This window comes from Phyllobates terribilis, unplaced genomic scaffold, assembly GCF_046119375.1.
Source record: "Phyllobates terribilis strain yellow unplaced genomic scaffold, ASM4611937v1 Scaffold_499__1_contigs__length_1316695, whole genome shotgun sequence".
In the NCBI taxonomy this organism is placed as follows: Eukaryota; Metazoa; Chordata; class Amphibia; order Anura; family Dendrobatidae; genus Phyllobates; species Phyllobates terribilis.
Window position 1 is genome coordinate 1,149,771 of NW_027363259.1, and position 16,176 is coordinate 1,165,946.

Consider the following 16,176-nt stretch of genomic DNA (forward strand, 5'->3'; position numbering starts at 1 on the left):
TCCAACGGTGTTGAGGCGGGTGGGAACAGCCGGGGGTTGAGGGTACTGTGCTAAAAAAGGTGGAGTTATGCAGATCTAAAACGCGTGGATTGCAGCAGCAGCAAGCCGAAAAGTGCAGGCATGTGAGGGATCTAGAGGTTGACAGCATGTCTTCTTAACGGGAGTTCAGGTGGCCATCTCCACAAATGGACTTTTCAGAATCCTTGGGTGGCACCGTAGTCGGAAACCAATTCTGGTTATCGCTTCTCGGCCTTTTGGCTAAGATCAAGTGTAGTATCTGTTCTTATCAGTTTAATATCTGATACGTCCCCTATCTGGGGACCATATATTAAATGGATTTTTAGAACAGGGAGATGGAAAAAGAGCTTGCTCTGTCCACTCCACGCATTGACCTGGTATTGCAGTATCTCCAGGACCGGTGCACCCCTTCTTTAATGCAGTTTCTAAAATCAGAAAGAATTGAATTCAATGCTTTTTGTTCATTTTGCTTGTTTGTCGGATTTTGGGATGGACTCTTTGGCTTTGCTTTTCTTCTCCTCATTGGATTTTTCATGTTAAAAGTTGCAGAAGCCAGATGACAAGCTCATTTTGGTTCAACTTCAGCAACTGTGCATTGCATTGCCATGTAATGTAATGTAATGCAATGCTATCTATCTAGCTCTCCCTCTATACTTCCTTTTGGATAAACAGACATATTAGGCAAGCATTTTGGAGCTTTCACCTAAATAACTACAGGTGGTGAGATAAGCTGCACAATATAATTGACCTTTCAGTATATTGTTGCACACACACCATCTATTTAGCAAATGCCCTTGTTATCAACAGCAGCCTTTTAAACTCACCTGAGCTAACAGGTATGTGAGCTGGTTACTCTGCTGCGCTTAAAATTTCTTTTTTGGTTTGCTACAATGCCTTTTCTGAAACGTTGTCTCCCTCTGCTGGAACACTGACTTCTTTCATTTAATGCCTGCAGACTATAAAAGAGAAACCAACCCAAAAAGTTTGGTTGATTAGTCTGTGGCATTCTTTTAAACTGTTGCTTATGGCGGTCTCTGTGAGCTTCTCAGTGACATTCAGCCATCCAGGTATCCCGCCTGCAGTAGACGGAATGTGGCAATGGAACGCTGGCTGCGCGTGTCATAATAGGCTCTGAGCCTTTATATACCTGCGCACAGCAGCAGCCACCTTCAGTCTGCTGCTGGACAGCCAGCAGCAGCAGCAGCAGGAGAGGTAATTAATCAGCAACCCTCCTGCTAAGGGTAGACAGCTGCTCGTTCCACCCCCCCCCCCCCGCCTTAATTGGTTCTCCTCCCTTCCAACGGTGTTGAGGCGGGTGGGAACAGCCGGGGGTTGAGGGTACTGTGCTAAAAGAGGTGGAGTTATGCAGATCTAAAACGCGTGGATTGCAGCAGCAGCAAGCCGAAAAGTGCAGGCATGTGAGGGATCTAGAGGTTGACAGCATGTCTTCTTAACGGGAGTCCAGGTGGCCATCTCCACAAATGGACTTTTCAGAATCCTTGGGTGGCACCGTAGTCGGAAACCAATTCTGGTTATCGCTTCTCGGCCTTTTGGCTAAGATCAAGTGTAGTATCTGTTCTTATCAGTTTAATATCTGATACGTCCCCTATCTGGGGACCATATATTAAATGGATTTTTAGAACAGGGAGATGGAAAAAGTGCTTGCTCTGTCCACTCCACGCATTGACCTGGTATTGCAGTATCTCCAGGACCGGTGCACCCCTTCTTTAATGCAGTTTCTAAAATCAGAAAGAATTGAATTCAATGCTTTTTGTTCATTTTGCTTGTTTGTCGGATTTTGGGATGGACTCTTTGGCTTTGCTTTTCTTCTCCTCATTGGATTTTTCATGTTAAAAGTTGCAGAATCCAGATGACAAGCTCATTTTGGTTCAACTTCAGCAACTGTGCATTGCATTGCCATGTAATGTAATGTAATGCAATGCTATCTATCTAGCTCTCCCTCTATACTTCCTTTTGGATAAACAGACATATTAGGCAAGCATTTTGGAGCTTTCACCTAAATAACTACAGGTGGTGAGATAAGCTGCACAATATAATTGACCTTTCAGTATATTGTTGCACACACACCATCTAATTAGCAAATGCCCTTGTTATCAACAGCAGCCTTTTAAACTCACCTGAGCTAACAGGTATGTGAGCTGGTTACTCTGCTGCGCTTAAAATTTCTTTTTTGGTTTGCTACAATGCCTTTTCTGAAACGTTGTCTCCCTCTGCTGGAACACTGACTTCTTTCATTTAATGCCTGCAGACTATAAAAGAGAAACCAACCCAAAAAGTTTGGTTGATTAGTCTGTGGCATTCTTTTAAACTGTTGCTTATGGCGGTCTCTGTGAGCTTCTCAGTGACATTCAGCCATCCAGGTATCCCGCCTGCAGTAGACGGAATGTGGCAATGGAACGCTGGCTGCGCGTGTCATAATAGGCTCTGAGCCTTTATATACCTGCGCACAGCAGCAGCCACCTTCAGTCTGCTGCTGGTCAGCCAGCAGCAGCAGCAGCAGGAGAGGTAATTAATCAGCAACCCTCCTGCTAAGGGTAGACAGCTGCTCGTTCCACCCCCCCCCGCCTTAATTGGTTCTCCTCCCTTCCAACGGTGTTGAGGCGGGTGGGAACAGCCGGGGGTTGAGGGTACTGTGCTAAAAGAGGTGGAGTTATGCAGATCTAAAACGCGTGGATTGCAGCAGCAGCAAGCCGAAAAGTGCAGGCATGTGAGGGATCTAGAGGTTGACAGCATGTCTTCTTAACGGGAGTCCAGGTGGCCATCTCCACAAATGGACTTTTCAGAATCCTTGGGTGGCACCGTAGTCGGAAACCAATTCTGGTTATCGCTTCCCGGCCTTTTGGCTAAGATCAAGTGTAGTATCTGTTCTTATCAGTTTAATATCTGATACGTCCCCTATCTGGGGACCATATATTAAATGGATTTTTAGAACAGGGAGATGGAAAAAGAGCTTGCTCTGTCCACTCCACGCATTGACCTGGTATTGCAGTATCTCCAGGACCGGTGCACCCCTTCTTTAATGCAGTTTCTAAAATCAGAAAGAATTGAATTCAATGCTTTTTGTTCATTTTGCTTGTTTGTCGGATTTTGGGATGGACTCTTTGGCTTTGCTTTTCTTCTCCTCATTGGATTTTTCATGTTAAAAGTTGCAGAATCCAGATGACAAGCTCATTTTGGTTCAACTTCAGCAACTGTGCATTGCATTGCCATGTAATGTAATGTAATGCAATGCTATCTATCTAGCTCTCCCTCTATACTTCCTTTTGGATAAACAGACATATTAGGCAAGCATTTTGGAGCTTTCACCTAAATAACTACAGGTGGTGAGATAAGCTGCACAATATAATTGACCTTTCAGTATATTGTTGCACACACACCATCTATTTAGCAAATGCCCTTGTTATCAACAGCAGCCTTTTAAACTCACCTGAGCTAACAGGTATGTGAGCTGGTTACTCTGCTGCGCTTAAAATTTCTTTTTTGGTTTGCTACAATGCCTTTTCTGAAACGTTGTCTCCCTCTGCTGGAACACTGACTTCTTTCATTTAATGCCTGCAGACTATAAAAGAGAAACCAACCCAAAAAGTTTGGTTGATTAGTCTGTGGCATTCTTTTAAACTGTTGCTTATGGCGGTCTCTGTGAGCTTCTCAGTGACATTCAGCCATCCAGGTATCCCGCCTGCAGTAGACGGAATGTGGCAATGGAACGCTGGCTGCGCGTGTCATAATAGGCTCTGAGCCTTTATATACCTGCGCACAGCAGCAGCCACCTTCAGTCTGCTGCTGGACAGCCAGCAGCAGCAGCAGCAGGAGAGGTAATTAATCAGCAACCCTCCTGCTAAGGGTAGATAGCTGCTCGTTCCACCCCCCCCCCCCGCCTTGATTGGTTCTCCTCCCTTCCAACGGTGTTGAGGCGGGTGGGAACAGCCGGGGGTTGAGGGTACTGTGCTAAAAGAGGTGGAGTTATGCAGATCTAAAACGCGTGGATTGCAGCAGCAGCAAGCGGAAAAGTGCAGGCATGTGAGGGATCTAGAGGTTGACAGCATGTTTTCTTAACGGGAGTCCAGGTGGCCATCTCCACAAATGGACTTTTCAGAATCCTTGGGTGGCACCGTAGTCGGAAACCAATTCTGGTTATCGCTTCTCGGCCTTTTGGCTAAGATCAAGTGTAGTATCTGTTCTTATCAGTTTAATATCTGATACGTCCCCTATCTGGGGACCATATATTAAATGGATTTTTAGAACAGGGAGATGGAAAAAGTGCTTGCTCTGTCCACTCCACGCATTGACCTGGTATTGCAGTATCTCCAGGACCGGTGCACCCCTTCTTTAATGCAGTTTCTAAAATCAGAAAGAATTGAATTCAATGCTTTTTGTTCATTTTGCTTGTTTGTCGGATTTTGGGATGGACTCTTTGGCTTTGCTTTTCTTCTCCTCATTGGATTTTTCATGTTAAAAGTTGCAGAAGCCAGATGACAAGCTCATTTTGGTTCAACTTCAGCAACTGTGCATTGCATTGCCATGTAATGTAATGTAATGCAATGCTATCTATCTAGCTCTCCCTCTATACTTCCTTTTGGATAAACAGACATATTAGGCAAGCATTTTGGAGCTTTCACCTAAATAACTACAGGTGGTGAGATAAGCTGCACAATATAATTGACCTTTCAGTATATTGTTGCACACACACCATCTATTTAGCAAATGCCCTTGTTATCAACAGCAGCCTTTTAAACTCACCTGAGCTAACAGGTATGTGAGCTGGTTACTCTGCTGCGCTTAAAATTTCTTTTTTGGTTTGCTACAATGCCTTTTCTGAAACGTTGTCTCCCTCTGCTGGAACACTGACTTCTTTCATTTAATGCCTGCAGACTATAAAAGAGAAACCAACCCAAAAAGTTTGGTTGATTAGTCTGTGGCATTCTTTTAAACTGTTGCTTATGGCGGTCTCTGTGAGCTTCTCAGTGACATTCAGCCATCCAGGTATCCCGCCTGCAGTAGACGGAATGTGGCAATGGAACGCTGGCTGCGCGTGTCATAATAGGCTCTGAGCCTTTATATACCTGCGCACAGCAGCAGCCACCTTCAGTCTGCTGCTGGACAGCCAGCAGAAGCAGCAGCAGGAGAGGTAATTAATCAGCAACCCTCCTGCTAAGGGTAGACAGCTGCTCGCTCCACCCCCCCCCCGCCTTAATTGGTTCTCCTCCCTTCCAACGGTGTTGAGGCGGGTGGGAACAGCCGGGGGTTGAGGGTACTGTGCTAAAAGAGGTGGAGTTATGCAGATCTAAAACGCGTGGATTGCAGCAGCAGCAAGCCGAAAAGTGCAGGCATGTGAGGGATCTAGAGGTTGACAGCATGTCTTCTTAACGGGAGTCCAGGTGGCCATCTCCACAAATGGACTTTTCAGAATCCTTGGGTGGCACCGTAGTCGGAAACCAATTCTGGTTATCGCTTCTCGGCCTTTTGGCTAAGATCAAGTGTAGTATCTGTTCTTATCAGTTTAATATCTGATACGTCCCCTATCTGGGGACCATATATTAAATGGATTTTTAGAACAGGGAGATGGAAAAAGTGCTTGCTCTGTCCACTCCACGCATTGACCTGGTATTGCAGTATCTCCAGGACCGGTGCACCCCTTCTTTAATGCAGTTTCTAAAATCAGAAAGAATTGAATTCAATGCTTTTTGTTCATTTTGCTTGTTTGTCGGATTTTGGGATGGACTCTTTGGCTTTGCTTTTCTTCTCCTCATTGGATTTTTCATGTTAAAAGTTGCAGAATCCAGATGACAAGCTCATTTTGGTTCAACTTCAGCAACTGTGCATTGCATTGCCATGTAATGTAATGTAATGCAATGCTATCTATCTAGCTCTCCCTCTATACTTCCTTTTGGATAAACAGACATATTAGGCAAGCATTTTGGAGCTTTCACCTAAATAACTACAGGTGGTGAGATAAGCTGCACAATATAATTGACCTTTCAGTATATTGTTGCACACACACCATCTATTTAGCAAATGCCCTTGTTATCAACAGCAGCCTTTTAAACTCACCTGAGCTAACAGGTATGTGAGCTGGTTACTCTGCTGCGCTTAAAATTTCTTTTTTGGTTTGCTACAATGCCTTTTCTGAAACGTTGTCTCCCTCTGCTGGAACACTGACTTCTTTCATTTAATGCCTGCAGACTATAAAAGAGAAACCAACCCAAAAAGTTTGGTTGATTAGTCTGTGGCATTCTTTTAAACTGTTGCTTATGGCGGTCTCTGTGAGCTTCTCAGTGACATTCAGCCATCCAGGTATCCCGCCTGCAGTAGACGGAATGTGGCAATGGAACGCTGGCTGCGCGTGTCATAATAGGCTCTGAGCCTTTATATACCTGCGCACAGCAGCAGCCACCTTCAGTCTGCTGCTGGACAGCCAGCAGCAGCAGCAGCAGGAGAGGTAATTAATCAGCAACCCTCCTGCTAAGGGTAGACAGCTGCTCGTTCCACCCCCCCCCCCCCCCGCCTTAATTGGTTCTCCTCCCTTCCAACGGTGTTGAGGCGGGTGGGAACAGCCGGGGGTTGAGGGTACTGTGCTAAAAGAGGTGGAGTTATGCAGATCTAAAACGCGTGGATTGCAGCAGCAGCAAGCGGAAAAGTGCAGGCATGTGAGGGATCTAGAGGTTGACAGCATGTTTTCTTAACGGGAGTCCAGGTGGCCATCTCCACAAATGGACTTTTCAGAATCCTTGGGTGGCACCGTAGTCGGAAACCAATTCTGGTTATCGCTTCTCGGCCTTTTGGCTAAGATCAAGTGTAGTATCTGTTCTTATCAGTTTAATATCTGATACGTCCCCTATCTGGGGACCATATATTAAATGGATTTTTAGAACAGGGAGATGGAAAAAGTGCTTGCTCTGTCCACTCCACGCATTGACCTGGTATTGCAGTATCTCCAGGACCGGTGCACCCCTTCTTTAATGCAGTTTCTAAAATCAGAAAGAATTGAATTCAATGCTTTTTGTTCATTTTGCTTGTTTGTCGGATTTTGGGATGGACTCTTTGGCTTTGCTTTTCTTCTCCTCATTGGATTTTTCATGTTAAAAGTTGCAGAATCCAGATGACAAGCTCATTTTGGTTCAACTTCAGCAACTGTGCATTGCATTGCCATGTAATGTAATGTAATGCAATGCTATCTATCTAGCTCTCCCTCTATACTTCCTTTTGGATAAACAGACATATTAGGCAAGCATTTTGGAGCTTTCACCTAAATAACTACAGGTGGTGAGATAAGCTGCACAATATAATTGACCTTTCAGTATATTGTTGCACACACACCATCTATTTAGCAAATGCCCTTGTTATCAACAGCAGCCTTTTAAACTCACCTGAGCTAACAGGTATGTGAGCTGGTTACTCTGCTGCGCTTAAAATTTCTTTTTTGGTTTGCTACAATGCCTTTTCTGAAACGTTGTCTCCCTCTGCTGGAACACTGACTTCTTTCATTTAATGCCTGCAGACTATAAAAGAGAAACCAACCCAAAAAGTTTGGTTGATTAGTCTGTGGCATTCTTTTAAACTGTTGCTTATGGCGGTCTCTGTGAGCTTCTCAGTGACATTCAGCCATCCAGGTATCCCGCCTGCAGTAGACGGAATGTGGCAATGGAACGCTGGCTGCGCGTGTCATAATAGGCTCTGAGCCTTTATATACCTGCGCACAGCAGCAGCCACCTTCAGTCTGCTGCTGGACAGCCAGCAGAAGCAGCAGCAGGAGAGGTAATTAATCAGCAACCCTCCTGCTAAGGGTAGACAGCTGCTCGCTCCACCCCCCCCCCGCCTTAATTGGTTCTCCTCCCTTCCAACGGTGTTGAGGCGGGTGGGAACAGCCGGGGGTTGAGGGTACTGTGCTAAAAGAGGTGGAGTTATGCAGATCTAAAACGCGTGGATTGCAGCAGCAGCAAGCCGAAAAGTGCAGGCATGTGAGGGATCTAGAGGTTGACAGCATGTCTTCTTAACGGGAGTCCAGGTGGCCATCTCCACAAATGGACTTTTCAGAATCCTTGGGTGGCACCGTAGTCGGAAACCAATTCTGGTTATCGCTTCTCGGCCTTTTGGCTAAGATCAAGTGTAGTATCTGTTCTTATCAGTTTAATATCTGATACGTCCCCTATCTGGGGACCATATATTAAATGGATTTTTAGAACAGGGAGATGGAAAAAGTGCTTGCTCTGTACACTCCACGCATTGACCTGGTATTGCAGTATCTCCAGGACCGGTGCACCCCTTCTTTAATGCAGTTTCTAAAATCAGAAAGAATTGAATTCAATGCTTTTTGTTCATTTTGCTTGTTTGTCGGATTTTGGGATGGACTCTTTGGCTTTGCTTTTCTTCTCCTCATTGGATTTTTCATGTTAAAAGTTGCAGAATCCAGATGACAAGCTCATTTTGGTTCAACTTCAGCAACTGTGCATTGCATTGCCATGTAATGTAATGTAATGCAATGCTATCTATCTAGCTCTCCCTCTATACTTCCTTTTGGATAAACAGACATATTAGGCAAGCATTTTGGAGCTTTCACCTAAATAACTACAGGTGGTGAGATAAGCTGCACAATATAATTGACCTTTCAGTATATTGTTGCACACACACCATCTATTTAGCAAATGCCCTTGTTATCAACAGCAGCCTTTTAAACTCACCTGAGCTAACAGGTATGTGAGCTGGTTACTCTGCTGCGCTTAAAATTTCTTTTTTGGTTTGCTACAATGCCTTTTCTGAAACGTTGTCTCCCTCTGCTGGAACACTGACTTCTTTCATTTAATGCCTGCAGACTATAAAAGAGAAACCAACCCAAAAAGTTTGGTTGATTAGTCTGTGGCATTCTTTTAAACTGTTGCTTATGGCGGTCTCTGTGAGCTTCTCAGTGACATTCAGCCATCCAGGTATCCCGCCTGCAGTAGACGGAATGTGGCAATGGAACGCTGGCTGCGCGTGTCATAATAGGCTCTGAGCCTTTATATACCTGCGCACAGCAGCAGCCACCTTCAGTCTGCTGCTGGACAGCCAGCAGCAGCAGCAGCAGGAGAGGTAATTAATCAGCAACCCTCCTGCTAAGGGTAGACAGCTGCTCGTTCCACCCCCCCCCCCCCCGCCTTAATTGGTTCTCCTCCCTTCCAACGGTGTTGAGGCGGGTGGGAACAGCCGGGGGTTGAGGGTACTGTGCTAAAAGAGGTGGAGTTATGCAGATCTAAAACGCGTGGATTGCAGCAGCAGCAAGCGGAAAAGTGCAGGCATGTGAGGGATCTAGAGGTTGACAGCATGTTTTCTTAACGGGAGTCCAGGTGGCCATCTCCACAAATGGACTTTTCAGAATCCTTGGGTGGCACCGTAGTCGGAAACCAATTCTGGTTATCGCTTCTCGGCCTTTTGGCTAAGATCAAGTGTAGTATCTGTTCTTATCAGTTTAATATCTGATACGTCCCCTATCTGGGGACCATATATTAAATGGATTTTTAGAACAGGGAGATGGAAAAAGTGCTTGCTCTGTCCACTCCACGCATTGACCTGGTATTGCAGTATCTCCAGGACCGGTGCACCCCTTCTTTAATGCAGTTTCTAAAATCAGAAAGAATTGAATTCAATGCTTTTTGTTCATTTTGCTTGTTTGTCGGATTTTGGGATGGACTCTTTGGCTTTGCTTTTCTTCTCCTCATTGGATTTTTCATGTTAAAAGTTTCAGAAGACAGATGACAAGCTCATTTTGGTTCAACTTCAGCAACTGTGCATTGCATTGCCATGTAATGTAATGTAATGCAATGCTATCTATCTAGCTCTCCCTCTATACTTCCTTTTGGATAAACAGACATATTAGGCAAGCATTTTGGAGCTTTCACCTAAATAACTACAGGTGGTGAGATAAGCTGCACAATATAATTGACCTTTCAGTATATTGTTGCACACACACCATCTATTTAGCAAATGCCCTTGTTATCAACAGCAGCCTTTTAAACTCACCTGAGCTAACAGGTATGTGAGCTGGTTACTCTGCTGCGCTTAAAATTTCTTTTTTGGTTTGCTACAATGCCTTTTCTGAAACGTTGTCTCCCTCTGCTGGAACACTGACTTCTTTCATTTAATGCCTGCAGACTATAAAAGAGAAACCAACCCAAAAAGTTTGGTTGATTAGTCTGTGGCATTCTTTTAAACTGTTGCTTATGGCGGTCTCTGTGAGCTTCTCAGTGACATTCAGCCATCCAGGTATCCCGCCTGCAGTAGACGGAATGTGGCAATGGAACGCTGGCTGCGCGTGTCATAATAGGCTCTGAGCCTTTATATACCTGCGCACAGCAGCAGCCACCTTCAGTCTGCTGCTGGACAGCCAGCAGCAGCAGCAGCAGGAGAGGTAATTAATCAGCAACCCTCCTGCTAAGGGTAGACAGCTGCTCGTTCCACCCCCCCCCCCCGCCTTAATTGGTTCTCCTCCCTTCCAACGGTGTTGAGGCGGGTGGGAACAGCCGGGGGTTGAGGGTACTGTGCTAAAAGAGGTGGAGTTATGCAGATCTAAAACGCGTGGATTGCAGCAGCAGCAAGCCGAAAAGTGCAGGCATGTGAGGGATCTAGAGGTTGACAGCATGTCTTCTTAACGGGAGTCCAGGTGGCCATCTCCACAAATGGACTTTTCAGAATCCTTGGGTGGCACCGTAGTCGGAAACCAATTCTGGTTATCGCTTCTCGGCCTTTTGGCTAAGATCAAGTGTAGTATCTGTTCTTATCAGTTTAATATCTGATACGTCCCCTATCTGGGGACCATATATTAAATGGATTTTTAGAACAGGGAGATGGAAAAAGAGCTTGCTCTGTCCACTCCACGCATTGACCTGGTATTGCAGTATCTCCAGGACCGGTGCACCCCTTCTTTAATGCAGTTTCTAAAATCAGAAAGAATTGAATTCAATGCTTTTTGTTCATTTTGCTTGTTTGTCGGATTTTGGGATGGACTCTTTGGCTTTGCTTTTCTTCTCCTCATTGGATTTTTCATGTTAAAAGTTGCAGAAGCCAGATGACAAGCTCATTTTGGTTCAACTTCAGCAACTGTGCATTGCATTGCCATGTAATGTAATGTAATGCAATGCTATCTATCTAGCTCTCCCTCTATACTTCCTTTTGGATAAACAGACATATTAGGCAAGCATTTTGGAGCTTTCACCTAAATAACTACAGGTGGTGAGATAAGCTGCACAATATAATTGACCTTTCAGTATATTGTTGCACACACACCATCTATTTAGCAAATGCCCTTGTTATCAACAGCAGCCTTTTAAACTCACCTGAGCTAACAGGTATGTGAGCTGGTTACTCTGCTGCGCTTAAAATTTCTTTTTTGGTTTGCTACAATGCCTTTTCTGAAACGTTGTCTCCCTCTGCTGGAACACTGACTTCTTTCATTTAATGCCTGCAGACTATAAAAGAGAAACCAACCCAAAAAGTTTGGTTGATTAGTCTGTGGCATTCTTTTAAACTGTTGCTTATGGCGGTCTCTGTGAGCTTCTCAGTGACATTCAGCCATCCAGGTATCCCGCCTGCAGTAGACGGAATGTGGCAATGGAACGCTGGCTGCGCGTGTCATAATAGGCTCTGAGCCTTTATATACCTGCGCACAGCAGCAGCCACCTTCAGTCTGCTGCTGGACAGCCAGCAGCAGCAGCAGCAGGAGAGGTAATTAATCAGCAACCCTCCTGCTAAGGGTAGACAGCTGCTCGTTCCACCCCCCCCCCCCCCCCCGCCTTAATTGGTTCTCCTCCCTTCCAACGGTGTTGAGGCGGGTGGGAACAGCTGGGGGTTGAGGGTACTGTGCTAAAAGAGGTGGAGTTATGCAGATCTAAAACGCGTGGATTGCAGCAGCAGCAAGCCGAAAAGTGCAGGCATGTGAGGGATCTAGAGGTTGACAGCATGTCTTCTTAACGGGAGTCCAGGTGGCCATCTCCACAAATGGACTTTTCAGAATCCTTGGGTGGCACCGTAGTCGGAAACCAATTCTGGTTATCGCTTCTCGGCCTTTTGGCTAAGATCAAGTGTAGTATCTGTTCTTATCAGTTTAATATCTGATACGTCCCCTATCTGGGGACCATAAATTAAATGGATTTTTAGAACAGGGAGATGGAAAAAGTGCTTGCTCTGTCCACTCCACGCATTGACCTGGTATTGCAGTATCTCCAGGACCGGTGCACCCCTTCTTTAATGCAGTTTCTAAAATCAGAAAGAATTGAATTCAATGCTTTTTGTTCATTTTGCTTGTTTGTCGGATTTTGGGATGGACTCTTTGGCTTTGCTTTTCTTCTCCTCATTGGATTTTTCATGTTAAAAGTTGCAGAAGCCAGATGACAAGCTCATTTTGGTTCAACTTCAGCAACTGTGCATTGCATTGCCATGTAATGTAATGTAATGCAATGCTATCTATCTAGCTCTCCCTCTATACTTCCTTTTGGATAAACAGACATATTAGGCAAGCATTTTGGAGCTTTCACCTAAATAACTACAGGTGGTGAGATAAGCTGCACAATATAATTGACCTTTCAGTATATTGTTGCACACACACCATCTATTTAGCAAATGCCCTTGTTATCAACAGCAGCCTTTTAAACTCACCTGAGCTAACAGGTATGTGAGCTGGTTACTCTGCTGCGCTTAAAATTTCTTTTTTGGTTTTCTACAATGCCTTTACTGAAACGTTGTCTCCCTCTGCTGGAACACTGACTTCTTTCATTTAATGCCTGCAGACTATAAAAGAGAAACCAACCCAAAAAGTTTGGTTGATTAGTCTGTGGCATTCTTTTAAACTGTTGCTTATGGCGGTCTCTGTGAGCTTCTCAGTGACATTCAGCCATCCAGGTATCCCGCCTGCAGTAGACGGAATGTGGCAATGGAACGCTGGCTGCGCGTGTCATAATAGGCTCTGAGCCTTTATATACCTGCGCACAGCAGCAGCCACCTTCAGTCTGCTGCTGGACAGCCAGCAGCAGCAGCAGCAGGAGAGGTAATTAATCAGCAACCCTCCTGCTAAGGGTAGACAGCTGCTCGTTCCACCCCCCCCCCGCCTTAATTGGTTCTCCTCCCTTCCAACGGTGTTGAGGCGGGTGGGAACAGCCGGGGGTTGAGGGTACTGTGCTAAAAGAGGTGGAGTTATGCAGATCTAAAACGCGTGGATTGCAGCAGCAGCAAGCCGAAAAGTGCAGGCATGTGAGGGATCTAGAGGTTGACAGCATGTCTTCTTAACGGGAGTCCAGGTGGCCATCTCCACAAATGGACTTTTCAGAATCCTTGGGTGGCACCGTAGTCGGAAACCAATTCTGGTTATCGCTTCTCGGCCTTTTGGCTAAGATCAAGTGTAGTATCTGTTCTTATCAGTTTAATATCTGATACGTCCCCTATCTGGGGACCATAAATTAAATGGATTTTTAGAACAGGGAGATGGAAAAAGTGCTTGCTCTGTCCACTCCACGCATTGACCTGGTATTGCAGTATCTCCAGGACCGGTGCACCCCTTCTTTAATGCAGTTTCTAAAATCAGAAAGAATTGAATTCAATGCTTTTTGTTCATTTTGCTTGTTTGTCGGATTTTGGGATGGACTCTTTGGCTTTGCTTTTCTTCTCCTCATTGGATTTTTCATGTTAAAAGTTGCAGAAGCCAGATGACAAGCTCATTTTGGTTCAACTTCAGCAACTGTGCATTGCATTGCCATGTAATGTAATGTAATGCAATGCTATCTATCTAGCTCTCCCTCTATACTTCCTTTTGGATAAACAGACATATTAGGCAAGCATTTTGGAGCTTTCACCTAAATAACTACAGGTGGTGAGATAAGCTGCACAATATAATTGACCTTTCAGTATATTGTTGCACACACACCATCTATTTAGCAAATGCCCTTGTTATCAACAGCAGCCTTTTAAACTCACCTGAGCTAACAGGTATGTGAGCTGGTTACTCTGCTGCGCTTAAAATTTCTTTTTTGGTTTTCTACAATGCCTTTTCTGAAACGTTGTCTCCCTCTGCTGGAACACTGACTTCTTTCATTTAATGCCTGCAGACTATAAAAGAGAAACCAACCCAAAAAGTTTGGTTGATTAGTCTGTGGCATTCTTTTAAACTGTTGCTTATGGCGGTCTCTGTGAGCTTCTCAGTGACATTCAGCCATCCAGGTATCCCGCCTGCAGTAGACGGAATGTGGCAATGGAACGCTGGCTGCGCGTGTCATAATAGGCTCTGAGCCTTTATATACCTGCGCACAGCAGCAGCCACCTTCAGTCTGCTGCTGGACAGCCAGCAGCAGCAGCAGCAGGAGAGGTAATTAATCAGCAACCCTCCTGCTAAGGGTAGACAGCTGCTCGTTCCACCCCCCCCCCGCCTTAATTGGTTCTCCTCCCTTCCAACGGTGTTGAGGCGGGTGGGAACAGCCGGGGGTTGAGGGTACTGTGCTAAAAGAGGTGGAGTTATGCAGATCTAAAACGCGTGGATTGCAGCAGCAGCAAGCCGAAAAGTGCAGGCATGTGAGGGATCTAGAGGTTGACAGCATGTCTTCTTAACGGGAGTCCAGGTGGCCATCTCCACAAATGGACTTTTCAGAATCCTTGGGTGGCACCGTAGTCGGAAACCAATTCTGGTTATCGCTTCTCGGCCTTTTGGCTAAGATCAAGTGTGGTATCTGTTCTTATCAGTTTAATATCTTATACGTCCCCTATCTGGGGACCATATATTAAATGGATTTTTAGAACAGGGAGATGGAAAAAGAGCTTGCTCTGTCCACTCCACGCATTGACCTGGTATTGCAGTATCTCCAGGACCGGTGCACCCCTTCTTTAATGCAGTTTCTAAAATCAGAAAGAATTGAATTCAATGCTTTTTGTTCATTTTGCTTGTTTGTCGGATTTTGGGATGGACTCTTTGGCTTTGCTTTTCTTCTCCTCATTGGATTTTTCATGTTAAAAGTTGCAGAAGCCAGATGACAAGCTCATTTTGGTTCAACTTCAGCAACTGTGCATTGCATTGCCATGTAATGTAATGTAATGCAATGCTATCTATCTAGCTCTCCCTCTATACTTCCTTTTGGATAAACAGACATATTAGGCAAGCATTTTGGAGCTTTCACCTAAATAACTACAGGTGGTGAGATAAGCTGCACAATATAATTGACCTTTCAGTATATTGTTGCACACACACCATCTATTTAGCAAATGCCCTTGTTATCAACAGCAGCCTTTTAAACTCACCTGAGCTAACAGGTATGTGAGCTGGTTACTCTGCTGCGCTTAAAATTTCTTTTTTGGTTTGCTACAATGCCTTTTCTGAAACGTTGTCTCCCTCTGCTGGAACACTGACTTCTTTCATTTAATTCCTGCAGACTATAAAAGAGAAACCAACCCAAAAAGTTTGGTTGATTAGTCTGTGGCATTCTTTTAAACTGTTGCTTATGGCGGTCTCTGTGAGCTTCTCAGTGACATTCAGCCATCCAGGTATCCCGCCTGCAGTAGACGGAATGTGGCAATGGAACGCTGGCTGCGCGTGTCATAATAGGCTCTGAGCCTTTATATACCTGCGCACAGCAGCAGCCACCTTCAGTCTGCTGCTGGACAGCCAGCAGCAGCAGCAGCAGGAGAGGTAATTAATCAGCAACCCTCCTGCTAAGGGTAGACAGCTGCTCGTTCCACCCCCCCCCCGCCTTAATTGGTTCTCCTCCCTTCCAACGGTGTTGAGGCGGGTGGGAACAGCCGGGGGTTGAGGGTACTGTGCTAAAAGAGGTGGAGTTATGCAGATCTAAAACGCGTGGATTGCAGCAGCAGCAAGCCGAAAAGTGCAGGCATGTGAGGGATCTAGAGGTTGACAGCATGTCTTCTTAACGGGAGTCCAGGTGGCCATCTCCACAAATGGACTTTTCAGAATCCTTGGGTGGCACCGTAGTCGGAAACCAATTCTGGTTATCGCTTCTCGGCCTTTTGGCTAAGATCAAGTGTAGTATCTTTCGAAAAGGCGGTTTTGGATGTTGGCCGCCCTAGTAGATTGATACATTATGCACACTGGGGTTTAGGCGCTTGTTAGTACGCCAGGTGGCTAATATAGTCATCTGGTGGAAAGCATGGCCCCCCAGGATCGACGCCATTGGG

At 45.3% G+C, this 16,176-nt stretch overlaps 12 non-coding genes and 1 pseudogene across 12 annotated transcripts; all 13 read left to right on the top strand.

Annotated features, from left to right (window-relative positions):
* Positions 1-238: 238 nt before the first annotated feature.
* On the top strand, positions 239-429 carry LOC141230850 (U2 spliceosomal RNA). The gene has a single exon (XR_012297300.1). It is a non-coding gene; the product is annotated as a U2 spliceosomal RNA (small nuclear RNA).
* A 1,123-nt stretch (positions 430-1,552) lies between these two features.
* Positions 1,553-1,743, top strand: LOC141230167 (U2 spliceosomal RNA). The gene has a single exon (XR_012296723.1). It is a non-coding gene; the product is annotated as a U2 spliceosomal RNA (small nuclear RNA).
* Positions 1,744-2,862: 1,119 nt separating this feature from the next.
* On the top strand, positions 2,863-3,053 carry LOC141230203 (U2 spliceosomal RNA). The gene has a single exon (XR_012296757.1). It is a non-coding gene; the product is annotated as a U2 spliceosomal RNA (small nuclear RNA).
* Positions 3,054-4,175: 1,122 nt separating this feature from the next.
* Positions 4,176-4,366, top strand: LOC141230168 (U2 spliceosomal RNA). Its single transcript, XR_012296724.1, has one exon. It is a non-coding gene; the product is annotated as a U2 spliceosomal RNA (small nuclear RNA).
* Positions 4,367-5,486: 1,120 nt separating this feature from the next.
* Positions 5,487-5,677, top strand: LOC141230169 (U2 spliceosomal RNA). Its single transcript, XR_012296725.1, has one exon. It is a non-coding gene; the product is annotated as a U2 spliceosomal RNA (small nuclear RNA).
* Positions 5,678-6,802: 1,125 nt separating this feature from the next.
* LOC141230170 (U2 spliceosomal RNA) lies at positions 6,803-6,993 on the top strand. The gene has a single exon (XR_012296726.1). It is a non-coding gene; the product is annotated as a U2 spliceosomal RNA (small nuclear RNA).
* A 1,120-nt stretch (positions 6,994-8,113) lies between these two features.
* On the top strand, positions 8,114-8,304 carry LOC141230234 (U2 spliceosomal RNA). Its single transcript, XR_012296787.1, has one exon. It is a non-coding gene; the product is annotated as a U2 spliceosomal RNA (small nuclear RNA).
* A 1,124-nt stretch (positions 8,305-9,428) lies between these two features.
* LOC141230172 (U2 spliceosomal RNA) lies at positions 9,429-9,619 on the top strand. The gene has a single exon (XR_012296728.1). It is a non-coding gene; the product is annotated as a U2 spliceosomal RNA (small nuclear RNA).
* Positions 9,620-10,741: 1,122 nt separating this feature from the next.
* LOC141230851 (U2 spliceosomal RNA) lies at positions 10,742-10,932 on the top strand. Its single transcript, XR_012297301.1, has one exon. It is a non-coding gene; the product is annotated as a U2 spliceosomal RNA (small nuclear RNA).
* A 1,127-nt stretch (positions 10,933-12,059) lies between these two features.
* LOC141230193 (U2 spliceosomal RNA) lies at positions 12,060-12,250 on the top strand. Its single transcript, XR_012296748.1, has one exon. It is a non-coding gene; the product is annotated as a U2 spliceosomal RNA (small nuclear RNA).
* Positions 12,251-13,370: 1,120 nt separating this feature from the next.
* On the top strand, positions 13,371-13,561 carry LOC141230194 (U2 spliceosomal RNA). Its single transcript, XR_012296749.1, has one exon. It is a non-coding gene; the product is annotated as a U2 spliceosomal RNA (small nuclear RNA).
* Positions 13,562-14,681: 1,120 nt separating this feature from the next.
* Positions 14,682-14,872, top strand: LOC141230267 (U2 spliceosomal RNA). Its single transcript, XR_012296819.1, has one exon. It is a non-coding gene; the product is annotated as a U2 spliceosomal RNA (small nuclear RNA).
* Positions 14,873-15,992: 1,120 nt separating this feature from the next.
* LOC141230451 (U2 spliceosomal RNA) lies at positions 15,993-16,084 on the top strand (annotated as a pseudogene).
* Positions 16,085-16,176: the final 92 nt, after the last annotated feature.